Source organism: Coturnix japonica, chromosome 1, assembly GCF_054131305.1.
Source record: "Coturnix japonica strain WE chromosome 1, WE-NBRP24, whole genome shotgun sequence".
NCBI classification, from domain to species: domain Eukaryota; kingdom Metazoa; phylum Chordata; class Aves; order Galliformes; family Phasianidae; genus Coturnix; species Coturnix japonica.
Window position 1 is genome coordinate 34,297,564 of NC_140663.1, and position 14,286 is coordinate 34,311,849.

Here is a 14,286-nt window from a genome sequence, read left to right on the forward strand (position 1 = left end):
GGGCACTGAGACTGTCTGACCTATTTACTGCACTGCCACACACCACTGGCCCCAGGCCTTTACATCCACTGAATACTTTCCGCTCACCTGGGATTCTCTTATCCCTGTTTGATCTCATTGGTGCGGTTCCACAAGTCTGTTTACAGCTCAGGTGATCTGCTCGCTCCCCTGGTGCTCCCTTGCTAATCCTTGCTGCTACGTTACGTGCATTTATTTGAGATGGCTCCAATTTTACTTTGCAGAGGGGTTTTAGTATCTTTTTCCAGACATCGCTTTAATACAATGCTCACACTACAGATAGAGCTTTACCTTGGCTAATTTCTCACCCACACGCACCCTTAGTTAAAAGAGATTTTGAAATAAGCTCTGTTCATCATCAGCCGGTGAAAAGCAAATTCCTGCTTGGTTACCCACAGCCCTATTCTAGAAGGACATACCTCTTTAATTAATTTCTGTTTAAATATTCATGTATCTCAGTAGTGCTATACAGGCTTTTTTTAATGCTGTAAGTTCAACAATGATGATTTGATGAAGTTTGCACAGAGTAATGAAAACCCAGCAGACAATTCTAGAGTTTGCCAGAGCCGAGACTTTTTGAATCAGCTGTTTCAATCCCCTGTAGAGACCTCAGGGATGAGGAGGCCGTGCTGTCAAAGCTCATTGCTTTCCTTATTGTTGGTCTTGTTTGCCTAGAAGTTATAAGAAACAGCAGTTTGGTCATCCAATAAGCAACACGATCCAGCCTGGTGTTGTTTCATGAACTATAGTTACCAAGTCTGAGTGCTGAGGTTTCGCATGGCAGCGCCTGGGAAGCCTAGCAAAGCACAGGCTCCATTCCAGTTGCAGCTCAGCAGAACGCTAATACCTGCACCAGCGGTGATGTCACCTTCCTGGCAGGAGGCGTAATCCAGGTTGAAAGTATCAATTTCTTTAATAAAGCTTGATTTATTCACAGTACGCTCACACAGCTGGATTATCCCTCACATCTTGCCAGGGGAAAACCTGCAGAGGAGGGCTTTGGTAATCCCCGGGATGTACAAGCTCTGCTGCTGACTGACAATTTCATTAGTGTAGGACAGAACACAGGGACCCACATGTCTCGTTCCAATAATGCCACAAAGGCAAGGAAATGTGGTCATTGTTAGACAGGAGACACAGAGGGGATAGCAAAGTGAGACAGTCTGGTTTCTGCTATTAGAAGGCAGTGAGATGTTACCTGGATAGCGGATGGCAGCCACACAGTCCGCAATGAAAACAAGCAGTGGTTGGGCTGGGATAGGAACCCAGGAAATGCTCTTCATCAGGCCCTGCCTGTGGGCAGGTTGGGGCCCAGCACCCTTATCCATCTGCCCAGCACTGCCGTGTGTTGTGTCATGCCCTAACACGGGCAATTGCAAAGGCAAGTCTGCAGGTGGGATGGCAATGCTCTGTTCCCTGCCTGCCTTAGCTCTGAGGGCAGCTGCGCTGTGGGTGCTTCTGAAAGCATCAAGCTCTCAATGTGGAGATTCCTGCATCCTCACACCAAAGGGTGAGCACTTTGGTCTCCCCAAAAGCAGCCAGAAGTTGGTCAGCACGCAGACTGGGCGGTATGCTGGTGCCTACTGGAAACCAGGATGATCCCACTGGTGCTACAGAATGGATCTTTAGAGTCCCTCCCATAGAGCACAACCTGGAAGATGCCTCAATGTTTCCCAGGCTGGGGATGTTGGGTCTGGGGAGAGGGAGTGGGAGAAATGTTGGCAGGAAACCTGCCCAGCCTCAAGGGGAATGAGCTATTGTGTGTAGTTGGTGTGCAGCTTCTAGCAGGTCTCTTCACATTACCGAGCAGTTTAATGGCACTGCCTGCCTGTGGAGGGGCTCTGTGGGATTGCGTATTGTTCCACTTCTCATTTAAACAGAGATGAGCACCAGACTCCTGCTTTGTGGCTGACTGCGATGTCTGAATGACAAACAGATGTCACCACAGGGTGGATGAATGTGCTGTGAGGTGTCCTCTGCCCAGTGGTCAGACAGCAGAGGACAGGTATCCCACACCCAGCATCTGCCCCAGCCTTGCCTCCGTCTGGTGCCTTTCCACACACAGGAGCTCCAGCAGGATGCAAAGAGCAAATACTTGGAGATGCAGTGTGCTTGTACTGACACTGGGGTGCTGCTGGGTCCCTTGGTCCTGCTGCTACTCCCTGTGCCCATCCCTGGCCATGCCCTGTCCCCCTCACTGGCTGGAGTGCATGGAGCTCATGGTGTACAGTGGATTCCAGCTCTTGACGACTGTGCAGAAATCACATACATATAGCGGCAGGGCTGGCTCCGGCCAGTCGTACAGCTACATCCTCAGTAACAAATCATTGGAAGGCACTCGGTTCTTCTGTGGTTTCTTTGGATAACAATTTATGACCTCCTTCCACAAAGAGTGAGTGAAAACAAGCTGTGCTTAAAGAGACCACGTTGGCCAGCTCTTGCACATCATGCAGCCTTGGCAACTGTCCATTTTTCTTGGCGCAAACACAGGCACTAGGAAGCTACAGGGTGTCAGAGCCTCCTCTGCATGGTGCTGATGGTCAACTTTCAACACTTGGCTTATTAATTATCTTTAACACGGCATTCACTTTATAAAGGTCTTGGTCACATAATGCTCATCCTGTAACAGTGCAGAAATGATTCTTTTAACGTTGAGGGGCACCATTAAAATACAGATCACATTGCTGGTGTAAAAAGACAATGAAAAAGCCTAGCAGATTTCTACAGATCTTTTATCGCTTGGAAAAGAAGACCAGCTTTAACAAAAGGGAAATTCTGTGGTCAGGACAAAGCCCAAATAAGTTACAATATTTTCCTTAAGTGGGTTATAAATGTCACTTTTGGAACACACTTAAAGATCAATTATTCTTTTCTCCTTGTGCTCAGTTTGTTTTTCAGTGTCAGTTTGTTTTTTCACCCTTCACCGAGCAATGCAATGAAACAAGGCTGTTACATTTCTTATTGATTCCACTTTGTGTTCAAAGCCAGTTTATCTTGCTATAATTTGGTCAACAATGAACTCTTGTTGTTGTCTTTTCTAGCCCAGATGAGATGGTTATCTGCACTAACTTCAAAGCTGCAAATTGTCACTGTGTATCACAAGGTCATTTCCAGCTTTCTTGGGATGTAGATTCTTCCATTAATTAGAGGATGCATTGCACCCAACAAGAGATAGCATGAATGTGTGCAGGTCAGAAAGAGAACTTGCTTAACATAAAAGATAAAGTGGGAAAAGCCATAGGAACAAGAGCTGAAGAGGATTGTTGTCTGAAAGTTAGGGACTAAAGAGGAATCTTGAAGAAAGAGATTGCTCATAGGCACATCTGAGGAGATCATGATGAGCAGCACAGGAAGCACCAAGCCTGGGGTGAAAAAAGGAGCAAAGAGGGGAAATGTGCAAATGGGGAAAAAAGATGAGAAGGAAAAAGGGAAACTGGAGCAGGGATAACAGGGTAGACAACATGCAGCGTCCTCAGTGGATAAGGTCTTCTGGATGAGGACAATGAGCCGACATCTAATGTTGTTTGAGACATGAACGCTGAACAAGGTTTGTGGACAGAGGTCATTCTCTTAACCCTAATTCAGAAGTGTGTTAACTCTGGCCAGGCTTCTAGAAGCAGAAATATGTTTATTTTCTGTATTCCTTGCAAGTCATGGCACTGGTTACACCATCTGTCCAAAGACTTCTGTTTCCCAGTAGCAGACCACAAGTGCTCTATTTCTGATGTTTGAAAGCTTTAATAAACAATTGGCTGGCATTTTATGAGTTAATGGTGCTTGTTTTTCTTACCACCAAAAAGCTTATTCCTGAAACTCAAAATAATTTGTGTGGTTTTTTTTTTTTTGTTTTGTTTTGTTTAAGATAACAAATTTCAGGTTTGAAATGTAAATAGTCACATATCTGTAGGCACATATAAGTATCTGAAGGGGAGAAGCCTCTTTAGCAGGGTCTGTAATGATAGGACAAGGGGAAATGGTTTCAGACTAAAAGAGGAGAGATTTAAGTTGGATATAAGGAAAAGTCTTTTATCATAAGGGTGGTGAGGCACTGGAGCAGGCTGCCCAGAAAGGGGGTGGATGCGGATCTCTGGTGGTGCTGCTGAGATGCCCCCAGTCCAGCCAGGGCTGAGTCAAGAACCTGCTGATAATACCTAAAAGAGGCTTGTGGAGTTCAGTGAGTCCTGAACAGTCTTTCAGCCCTTTGTTTTTACATAAAGTAGCACCTGTTCCCGCTATGGCAGCAGCCATGTAGCACGCGGCCTTCTGCCTGCACCGTGCAGGCTCCCAGCCCATTGCCTGCAGCTGCCACAGCACCTGCATTTCACAGATAATGCTCAGCTCCCCGCAGGAACAACAAACAGCAGGACAAAGGAGCAACAAGCACCCCGTGCTTCCAACATGTGAGATGCTGCAGTATTAAAGAGCCCTCATATTAATTTTGCATCCCAAAATCTAACCTTTGTGTTTGCTTACTTAGAAGAGCTTTGTTTGCAGGCTGTGGTTGTTTGGTGGGAATCAGACCTCAAGAATGCTCCTTGGCACTGCTCGTGTTTTTCCGATACCAGCTTGTAATGTCCCACGGATAATTACACGGGGCTGAAATTCACAACTACAACTTTTATTTCCGTGTAATCGTTTTCATGCTGCCAGATCCTGTTTTCAGTGCAGCATCGTGTTCCTAGCAGAAAGGTTAACAGAAACCAATGGCAATCAGCTTTTCCAAAAAGCAGTCGTCTTATGCAAAACTTAAGAGATTTTTATTATTATTATTGCAAAGGAAACAAGGCAAAATAAGATTATTTTTCAGGTTTGTGCAATGTTTGCTGATTGATGGTCCTTTATGTGGCCTAAAACTAAGAGAAGGAGATGAAACAAGTCCACTTTCTGCAGCATGTTTGGACTGTGGTACCAAAACCAAGAGGGAGATGGGCAGAGAGACAATGGTTTAACCGGTGGTGACACAGCTGCTGGCAATTACACATTCATAGTAACAAATGCTGGTGGTTTCCATCAGCCTGTGCTGCTTTAGTGTTCACAGGGAGCTTGACAAATTCAGGGCGTGCAGCAGGAGACCTCACACACACATCAGCTCTTGGTGTGCTCAGGCTGCTCTCACCCATTTCATGTTTCAGGTGAAGGTTTTTGAGTGTTGGTGTGATTCAGGAGTGCAGTGCTCATTGCAAGAGGTGGCAGGCAGACCAACTAGATGTGAATCAGATGCAGCACTACATCCAATTAGCTGCAAGCACCTTCAAGGCCTGGAGGTCTCAGCCTGGCAATGCAGCCATGGTCAGTGACACCATGCACTGCTCTTGCCGCTGCATCCTGCGCTGCCAAGCAGAATCCTTCTCCAATGAGGAAATTCAGTGCTCCTGGGATGTATTTGTTTTAGCTACTGTGACTTCATGCGATGTTCAGACCTGTATAAACATAATCCTTTCCTGATGTTTTCTAAGCTAATTGCCTCCATAATGCCTATGGAGTTAGTTTCTAGGGGTTACCCGTTTGCTTATGCAAACACTTCCTGCTATTCATTCTGTTGTCATTGCCTCACCTGCTCTTGCTCTTTCTGCATGGAAAATTCAGGACGCATCATGTTGCTCCATCCATCCTTCATTCTCCCCTTTTCCTGGCAGTCTTTTTGCTGCCTCCACCCCAAAGCCTGTGTGCCCATCTGCATTTTCTAAACCATGCTTGTTGGCCCTGCTGGCACACTGAATCATGGAATGACAGAATCATTAAGGCTGGAAAAGACCTCTAAAACCATCTAGCCCAACCATCAACTGCCTTACTCACTAACCCTGTCCCTCAGTGCCATGTTTCTTGAACACCTCCAAGGATGACAGACTCCACCACATCCCATTCTTTCAGCAGTATGTTGAGATATTCTGCACATAGGAATATTATCCTCGTGCTGGAGTTGCTCTCTGCTTTATCTCATGCCCTTGCAGTAGGCGCACACTCCATTCCACTGGCAGCACATCTTTCCATCATTTCCACAGCTTCTTTTTCACTAGAGAGCACACATCTATTGTCTTGGCCCCTGCAAATAACTCCTATCAAATTATGTTAGTTTGTCTTAGCAGCATGTTTACCGTTGAATTTATGAGGTATTTTATAGTTTGACTCTTTTTCCTTGCTCAACTATACTTCAGGGAAAAAAATTCTGGAAAATAAAGTAAATACGAAATAAAACTGTTAGGCGATGTATTAATGTTAGAATTTCATTGTGCTATAAATTATTCAATATATAAATAAGGAACAGGCATTTAATGCACTACGGTCTGTCTGAACTAGTCATATATGGTAAATCTCCACGAAAGGGTCGTATTCGACTGAAGGTGTCTATTATTGTTGGCATATGCTTTCCAGAGCTGCTGGACTCCTTGTGGCACTGGACCAATTTGTTATTTTGGGAGCAGATAAAGTCTTCGTTTAGCCTTCTGGCGCTTGGTGTAGCTCTTAAAAATGGGTTTCTTTGTTTCGCTTTGGGTTTTCGGTTGCTCTCAATTCTGCTCCATTCTACAGTTTTGTCACGGGGGACCTGGGCCTGAGTATTAGGTGTACTCTGTCTTGGATGTCTTCCCAGAAGGTTTAATTTGGAGTGAGAGGGAGGGGGACTCTTGCAGATAATGTACAACACTGTACTTGTGCATTGTGGTGTCAGCACTCATGGCTTTGTCTAAGATCAGCAGCTCTCACTGCTGCTGTTATTCACTAGATGTCAGATAAGATATTTATATAATACCACAGCACCTGGAGTGCTCTGTGTTTTTTTTTGGGTTTTTTTTTTCCTCAGTGTATGTTGGCACATTGTGTACAGTCAATAGATAAAAAACTTGGAGTCAAATCCAACAGAGAACTTGGACACTTAGAGGAGAGTGTTTATACGTGGCTGCAAAGCTCCCCAAGTTCCTGGTTTTAAGGTTGCTCCTTGCTGGACCTGCAAGAATAGGGGGCCCAGAGCTGCCCTGTTCCTGGCACAGATACCACCTTGGGGTGTGGAGGATGCCCAAGGCCAGCTGGGATCCTGTGCAAAATGTTCCTGCCCCACCTCCCTTGCTGGGCTTTGTACACAGGCAGGATTGTTCTCACTGAAATGCTATTGCCAGCTGCCCTGGGGGCAGCTCTGTGCAGGATAACCTTGCAATTAGGGCAGCGGACAAGAGTCTGGGAAACCCAGATTTCATTCTCTTCCCAGGAGGATGGGATGAGCCTGCTCTCCTAACCAGGCTGCCAGCCTGAGGCCGCCAAGGCAGCAGGTGGGGAGAGCCACCTGTCCTGCAAAAGGTGCTGCCTGCCTTGCTCTTCCTCACGCTCAGGCTGTTGCAGATCTTGTACAGTAGGTATTTTTCAGCCTGTCAAGTCTAAAGTAAGATCCCTGGCAAAACACACTTGTTAGGACATATCTTAAGTTCCTGCATCCAGGGGCTCCCTATGGAAGTGGTCATGGCAGTGACCTGGGTGATGTTCTAAGACATGGTCTGATTTTTTAGTAGTCCCGTGTGGAATTAGAAGTTGGACTTCATGCTCTGTCTGTGTCCCTTTCTACTTGGGATATTCGATGATTCCATGCTTCTGTGATCCTGAATGAAGCTTAAGTAGGTCACTGAGTATCCCTCAGTTGCTTTGCAGCAGCAGACCATGGCTGCAGGACCTGACTTTGCTCTCTGTTTAGGCACAGGAGTCAGTAGGAGAAGGAGGCCGGTGCTACCACACCGCGGTCAGGCCTTGGAGCTCAAGGAGGGGTTTGGGCTTTGGCTCTCCATGGAGGAAATGATCCCTGGTGTGGTGTCTGGTGCAGAAACTGCACTGTGCTCCCTTTCTGTGGTCCTGCTCTGCCCTGTGTTCCTGGCTGCTCAGCAGGGGTGGCAGAATTGTAGTTTTCATGCATCTGAGCTGTATAAAATACCCTGCATTTCTCAAAGTGTGTATTTTAAACACCAACCAATGGGACTGTCTCCAGGAATCTGTTTCCCCAGGAGATGGTTTCTCATTCATCTCGAGTACCGCGTTATGCTGCGAAAGGCCCAGCTCCTCAAACATTTACCTTAAGGCCCAGGAGAGCCACACTGAGTAAAATCCCTCCTGGATTAACAAGTGTTTGAAGAGTCTGAATGCAGACAACTGATGCTGAAAATCCTGACGACAGCCTGACCGTGTCTGTTGGGAAGTGTCACCTCAGCAGCACAGGGATATCCCTCAGCCTACAGGTTAGCAGTCAGTGGGTATTACAAAGCCCTGTGCACAGGTGCTCTGGTAACAAGCATTTAATTGATTTTTAGAGGGGTGAGAGAAACAGAGCTTTAAGTTCCCTGTGAAAGCAATGTTTCATCAGAAGGTAACATCTGGCAGTCTGTTTGGAGTGAGACAGCTAACTATCAGCTTGCAGAGTTGCTTAAGATGTAGGGCTGTGCTGTGTAGCCCTTATTCAGCTGCTGCTTGGGGCTTGGGCACCTGAGCCTCCTGATGGTCAGCTGAATGAGCTGATGCAGATAGAACTGCAGCACAGCTGCCTACATGCCTACAGGTGCCTGTTCTCTATAGGGCTGCTGGCCCATATTACTCTTTTGGGGGACCTGAGAAGGAGAATACACTCCACCCTCCTTGTACGTAGCTCCTTGATTCTGGGATCAAGACTTTGGAATTTCTGAGATGTCATTTGGTTTATTTATAGTTCAGGGAAAGTGGCAATACAAGGAGTGCTGGTACATTCCACTCAGTGTGGGAATAAGGGTGGTCATACAAAGAGCACAGCAGTCAGCTTGTGTGGGTGGGCTGGCGAGCAGCATACCCATGAGGGCCTGAAAAGCACATGTGCACACTATTCCAGGCTACATCTTGAAGTGCTCACTCTATTATTTGCTCGAATGGGCTGTTAACATCAGAGAGGCTGTCTGTATCGAGAAGAGGCGTACTCAGAATGAGAGCAGCAGCATTAGATGCCTTGTGGTGAGGAAGGGAAAACTGGAGTTTTATTAAAGAATATGCTTTAAAATGCAATCTGAAAGCCAAAGGGATATGAGGAGTGGGAAGGAAGCAGCCCTCTTGCCCTGTAGCTAGAATGGGTTCTGACACAAGATCATTGCGGATACAAGGAGGCTGGAAGACACGGCTGCTTCTTAGTTCAGAGTTTTGGGCAGCTCATTTGTTTGCTTGTTTGTTGGCTCCGTAGCTGTACTGGCTTGTTTCCTTGTTCATTATTGACTCACCAATTTTGTTTAATTCTTTGTCGTTTCCAAAGAGACCAATTAAGGTCATTTCCTTCAGCTTCATCATTAGGGACAGGGTTCCGTTGTGTGCTCCGGTGACACAACAAATCTGGTACAGCCATCCCAGCCTTTGGGGAGACCCACAAGGAAACTGGAACCTGTGTTCCTCTTATCTTGAATAGATCTTCACAGAGTTCTGCACAAAGATGGCTTTGAGTTACCGGGAGCAGGGGGCAAGCGGTGTCCCACATGGGGACGTTCAGTAACACACACAACTTGGGTCTTAATTTAAGGTTTAACCAAAAGAAAGGTGTCAAAATATTGATCTTTCCAGACTGCGTGCAGATTGTATGAGAGCTGGTCGCAGAAGTGTTACTTCAGTCTGTATCAGGATTGCTGATGCTGATACAAGTTACTAATATAAATATTATTCAAAGGTTCATTTTCCTCCTTCAGTGTGTCTGCAAATGGTCTGGAATTCTTTACTTTCCTTTTTCATTCCTAAATATTACTTAGAAAATACACATTAAATGGATTGTCTATATGACTATACATACATATATTTGGTGTGGTCAGTGATGTTTATGGAAGAAAGATAGAACCTGGGTCAAAGTCATGCCAGAGTACAACTCTACTTTCTTTATACATTATAACAGGAAAGCAATGATGAAGGGATGTAGCTACTGTCCTGTAGTACCTGATGATGGATGCAGTCTCCTGCTGGAAGATTTTCTAGCATCTTATTTTTGTGAGGGGATGAAAAGTGTTACATTCTTTTTCTGATTGAATGAGAGAGATATATGGAAATTTTCCTTTTTGTGTGTGCTGGGTACAATCGTTATGTCTCTGGAAACTGCTGTCAAAAAGCAGAAATTATGCTTAATCTTTGCTGTGTTTCTTAATGATCTGAACTAGTTATTTTCTCTTGTCCCGTGCCCAGGAGCAAGTGTACCTTCCCCATGCACTGTGTACAAGCACGCTGCGGTCACCAGATGCCAGTCCAGCTGTTCCCATCAGATGCAATCACTGGCAGAACTGGGTTTGGAGGAACCAAAGAACCTGTGCTTTCCAGGAAACAAGCTTTTGGCTTCAAAACTTAAGTAGAAGCTCATTTGATGGTAGATTTCCATGTTGAATAAATTAATGCAAGAAGAAAATGCACAGCAGAAGGAGTTTATAGCCCAGGAGGAGCATTGAAAGGATATGGACATTTGTGCCCACTGCAGAATTATGACCCTTCTTTATTGGGAGAGATAATTACACCGTGGTTGTGTTACTGCCAAGTTATAATGTGGGTAGGATGGTGTCTTTCAAGAAGACTATCAAATGGTTCAGTAGCATGGATAACCAACTGTGGTTTTCTCTGCATGATGACACCAAGCACTAATAACTGGTTGGGAATAACGATGCTATATTTTTCCATTAAATAAAGTTTTATTTGTAGAACGTTGACTGATTTTTAAAGTAACGTAGACTTTCCTTACCACCAAAGCCCACATATTTAACTCGCAGCCAAACTGTTCCCTCTGAAACCACATTATGCATGTTGTAACAATACTCTCCCACAGACGATGAACAGTGAGGACATATTTTTCCACGTGAATCATCCATTCACTTAAAAAATAAATTGCCTTGTTAACAAAAAAGCAGCCATGTGACAAGTTTTTCAGCTCTATGTCCCACTTTTCTTTTTCATTAGACTATTAAAAATGTATTGCTGTTTCAAATCATTTTCTGATGAGTGCATAATTTTTCCTCCTTATTCCCCTCGTTTCCTTTCCAAGATAATATCAAGCAGTTTCCACCTTCACTTTGCTGCGAGCACAGCAAGTAAAATAAATGACCAAGAACTGATCCTGCAGTGAGCTGAATGCAAATAGATCTGCATTGCTTCCTTCAAACCAGTGGTCACACGTCGACCCATAAGGCTGCCAGTTGGCATTTCTCTGCTGAGTATGGCCCCAAAAGAGACATGAAGTTGTCATTACAATCCCTGACTCTCATCACTGAAAAAATATGGAGTCCCTTGCAATTTTTGTATGTTTTTCTTTAAAACTGGAAGGTTAAGAAGGAGCATGAAAAGCATATGTCGCTGCTGAAAGGCTGGTAGTCTGGGTCGGTATCCATTACCAGATGCTGTTCTGCCACTGATGATACTGCTTTTCATGGGTATTTGCTGTCCATTTAACAGCCCCAGATAAAAGGTAAACAAGATCCCAAGTTTTAGAAGTAATTCATTTGGATAATTGCTCTGCTGCTTTCTTTGTGCAATTTACTTCTATAAATATACACCAGGGGAATCATTTGTCTAGCGTACCATGGCACAGTAATTTCCGATATAATTTCATCCAATTGCTGCAGGAACTCATTTGAGCAATTGTTAATTAATCATTAACAATCATTAACTTTGGGTACCAGTGATTGCTAATCAAGATTTCCATGCTTCATTTTTAATCTCTGAAGATTCACCATTAATCAAATTAGTAACATTTTTTTGTTATTTGAGGAAAAGAAACCACACGTCTCATCTATTTAAAGGAGCTCTTGGTATTATCTTTCCCTTTAAAATCATTACGTGCCTTCACTCAGGCTGTTGGAAAAGTCAGGGGCTTTTTTTTGCTGCATAAATTACTTGCAAGTATTTTGCAGTTTAAATTAACAATGCTTTCCCATTGTTCATGCTACTGGCAATTATTATACTGCAAGGAACAGCCATGAACATACTGACAGCACTCCAGCTCTTTCCATCATGCTTAATCTTCTTTGCCCCATAGCACTGAACCAGCTACCGGTAATACTTGTAATACTCCCTTTTCCTCAGTGCCATATCTAATAATCATCTATTTTTCTGTGCCCGGTGGCCCACCGGCACTGCATTTGTAAATGGTGTAGACATTGCTGTATTAAGATTTTGCATGGCTGCTCCACAGAGGAACATTTAATTCTTATTTCCTACCATGCCACAGTATGAAGACAAGTGACGTAGCCTGTAGACAGTGAGCAGGTGGACATCCAAAGAAGGCCAGCCAGGTGTCTTTGCTTCCTTTTGCCCGGCCTGCACCTCCTGCTGCTGTGCTGGAGCTTATCAGGCCTGGCCTGCCCACCCTGGATTAGCTGTGCCGTGGGTGCTTCCCCAGAGAGATAAGCTGCTCACAGCTCACTGCACAGGGAGCTGTGTGGATTAAGGTGCGCCAGGTCTGCCGAGGGGGAGAACGCCAAGATCGGCGCTGGCATTTTATCGCTAATGCTTGCTATTACGTGTGTTATTAAAGCTCGTTTCCCACAGAGCCGTGCGTTGCGGGGCCGTGAATAGCATCAGGCTGAAATCAGGGTGATCTTATTTCAAAGAATTCCAGAGGAATGAACGGTAATTTGCCACTAATTGCAAAGAAGCTTTGATAAAAACTCTGAACAGATTCCCAACAGCACATATTTTCCAGAGCCTGCCTGGCAATTTTCAATAAGACCCAAGAACAATATGACCATTAACTGCTATGTTAAATGTCATCCAGATTTCTTCAAACCGTTCTTCACTGTGCTGCATCCTCTGTGCGTGTGTGTGTTCGTAATGGATGGTGTGAGGCCACACGTGGGCTTGCTCAGCGATACGCGTGGGGGAAGAAATGCAATGAAGTTCAAACCAAGCCCACCAGAGAGGGGTGATTACCTTCCCCATTTGGCTTTTCCTTCGAGTTACCTTTCAGTTTGTAGTTTCATTTGCAGACAGATTGCATCTCACAAAACCCCTTACGTGGGAAGGTTTAAATGCAGGTCACCAGCAGCGACAGAGTTTGGATCACACTGTGAAATACATGATGATGGTTCATGGCAGCCTCTGCAGCACTGTGTGTGTGTGCAGCTTCCTCAGTGGGTGCTCGGGATGGCAGGACCAGGGCTGAGCCCCCAGCCTTGTGGACTGCAGGTGGGCAGGGAGCAGTGAAGAGCCTGAGCAGGTCCTGCACGGTGCTGGGTGCCACTTCCAGTGAGTCCTGAGATGTCTGAGTTAGATTCTTTATGAATATGTTAAACAACATACTTTACTTACTGAAAAAAGTCACCCTTGTGTGCTTGGCTTGGCTGCTCATGTGTTTTAATAACTGTAAATGTTGAGATAGGTAAAGATATTCAGAAGGCTTCTTCACTGTAACAATGGCATCTAATTATTGTGAGTGCTTGTAAAAGGGGCAGGTTGTTTTTGCTTAAATTTGCTGCTGCTTCATGTTCCAACAGCTGGAATCAATACCAGATGACTTAAGTTAGCAGCCAAACAAGAGGACTTGGCAGATAGTTGAAACAAACAGTTTGTAGTACCTCATGGGAAAGTTATTTGTCCGAATTATTCAGCAAATATTGCAAATTCACAGACAATTAGAAAATCTTTTGAATGTTTTGTTGTCATGAAAGATCTATGTCTATAAAGAGTAGTATTTTAAATTCACATTTCAACTGTCTCATGTTTAATTTATCCTGCGTAGCTGGCCTGGTTTTGTCCTGTTGACGAAGGAAACAGCAGTTTATGAATGTTCTCTGATTCCCAAATTCCCTATTCAATAAAATATATTAAAAAATTAAGAACAAGCTTGAAGGCACATCCCAGTGCTCCTCTTGTTCTCTGAAGAAGATGAGCGGATGCGATGGCATCGTTGTCCTCGCCGTGCTGGGATCTCAGCTGCCGGGCTGACATCTTCCCTCATGTAAGCACAAGGCATTAAAAAATATAAGTGTTGGTATTTTATGTTGCCTAAATGAGGAGATGTCAGTACGTGATATTCATTAGGCTGAACCCTCTGCTGATGTAAACCCTCCAAAAAGAAATGGTATAAATGAAACAAACTGACAGTCTGAAGAGATTTCTTGTGTCAAGACAAAAGCAAACAAACAGGGCATCATCTTTTTCTGCTTAAGTACCAAAGGACAACTCAAGTGAAAGGCTTTGCGCCTGACGTCGTACTTGTTATCAACTCAGGTAAGATTTCTCTTCTGCTCTGTGCTTGAATGTACCCTCTGCCTCACAGCCCTGCATGGCCACCGCTGTGTCCACCACTGCCACAGACTG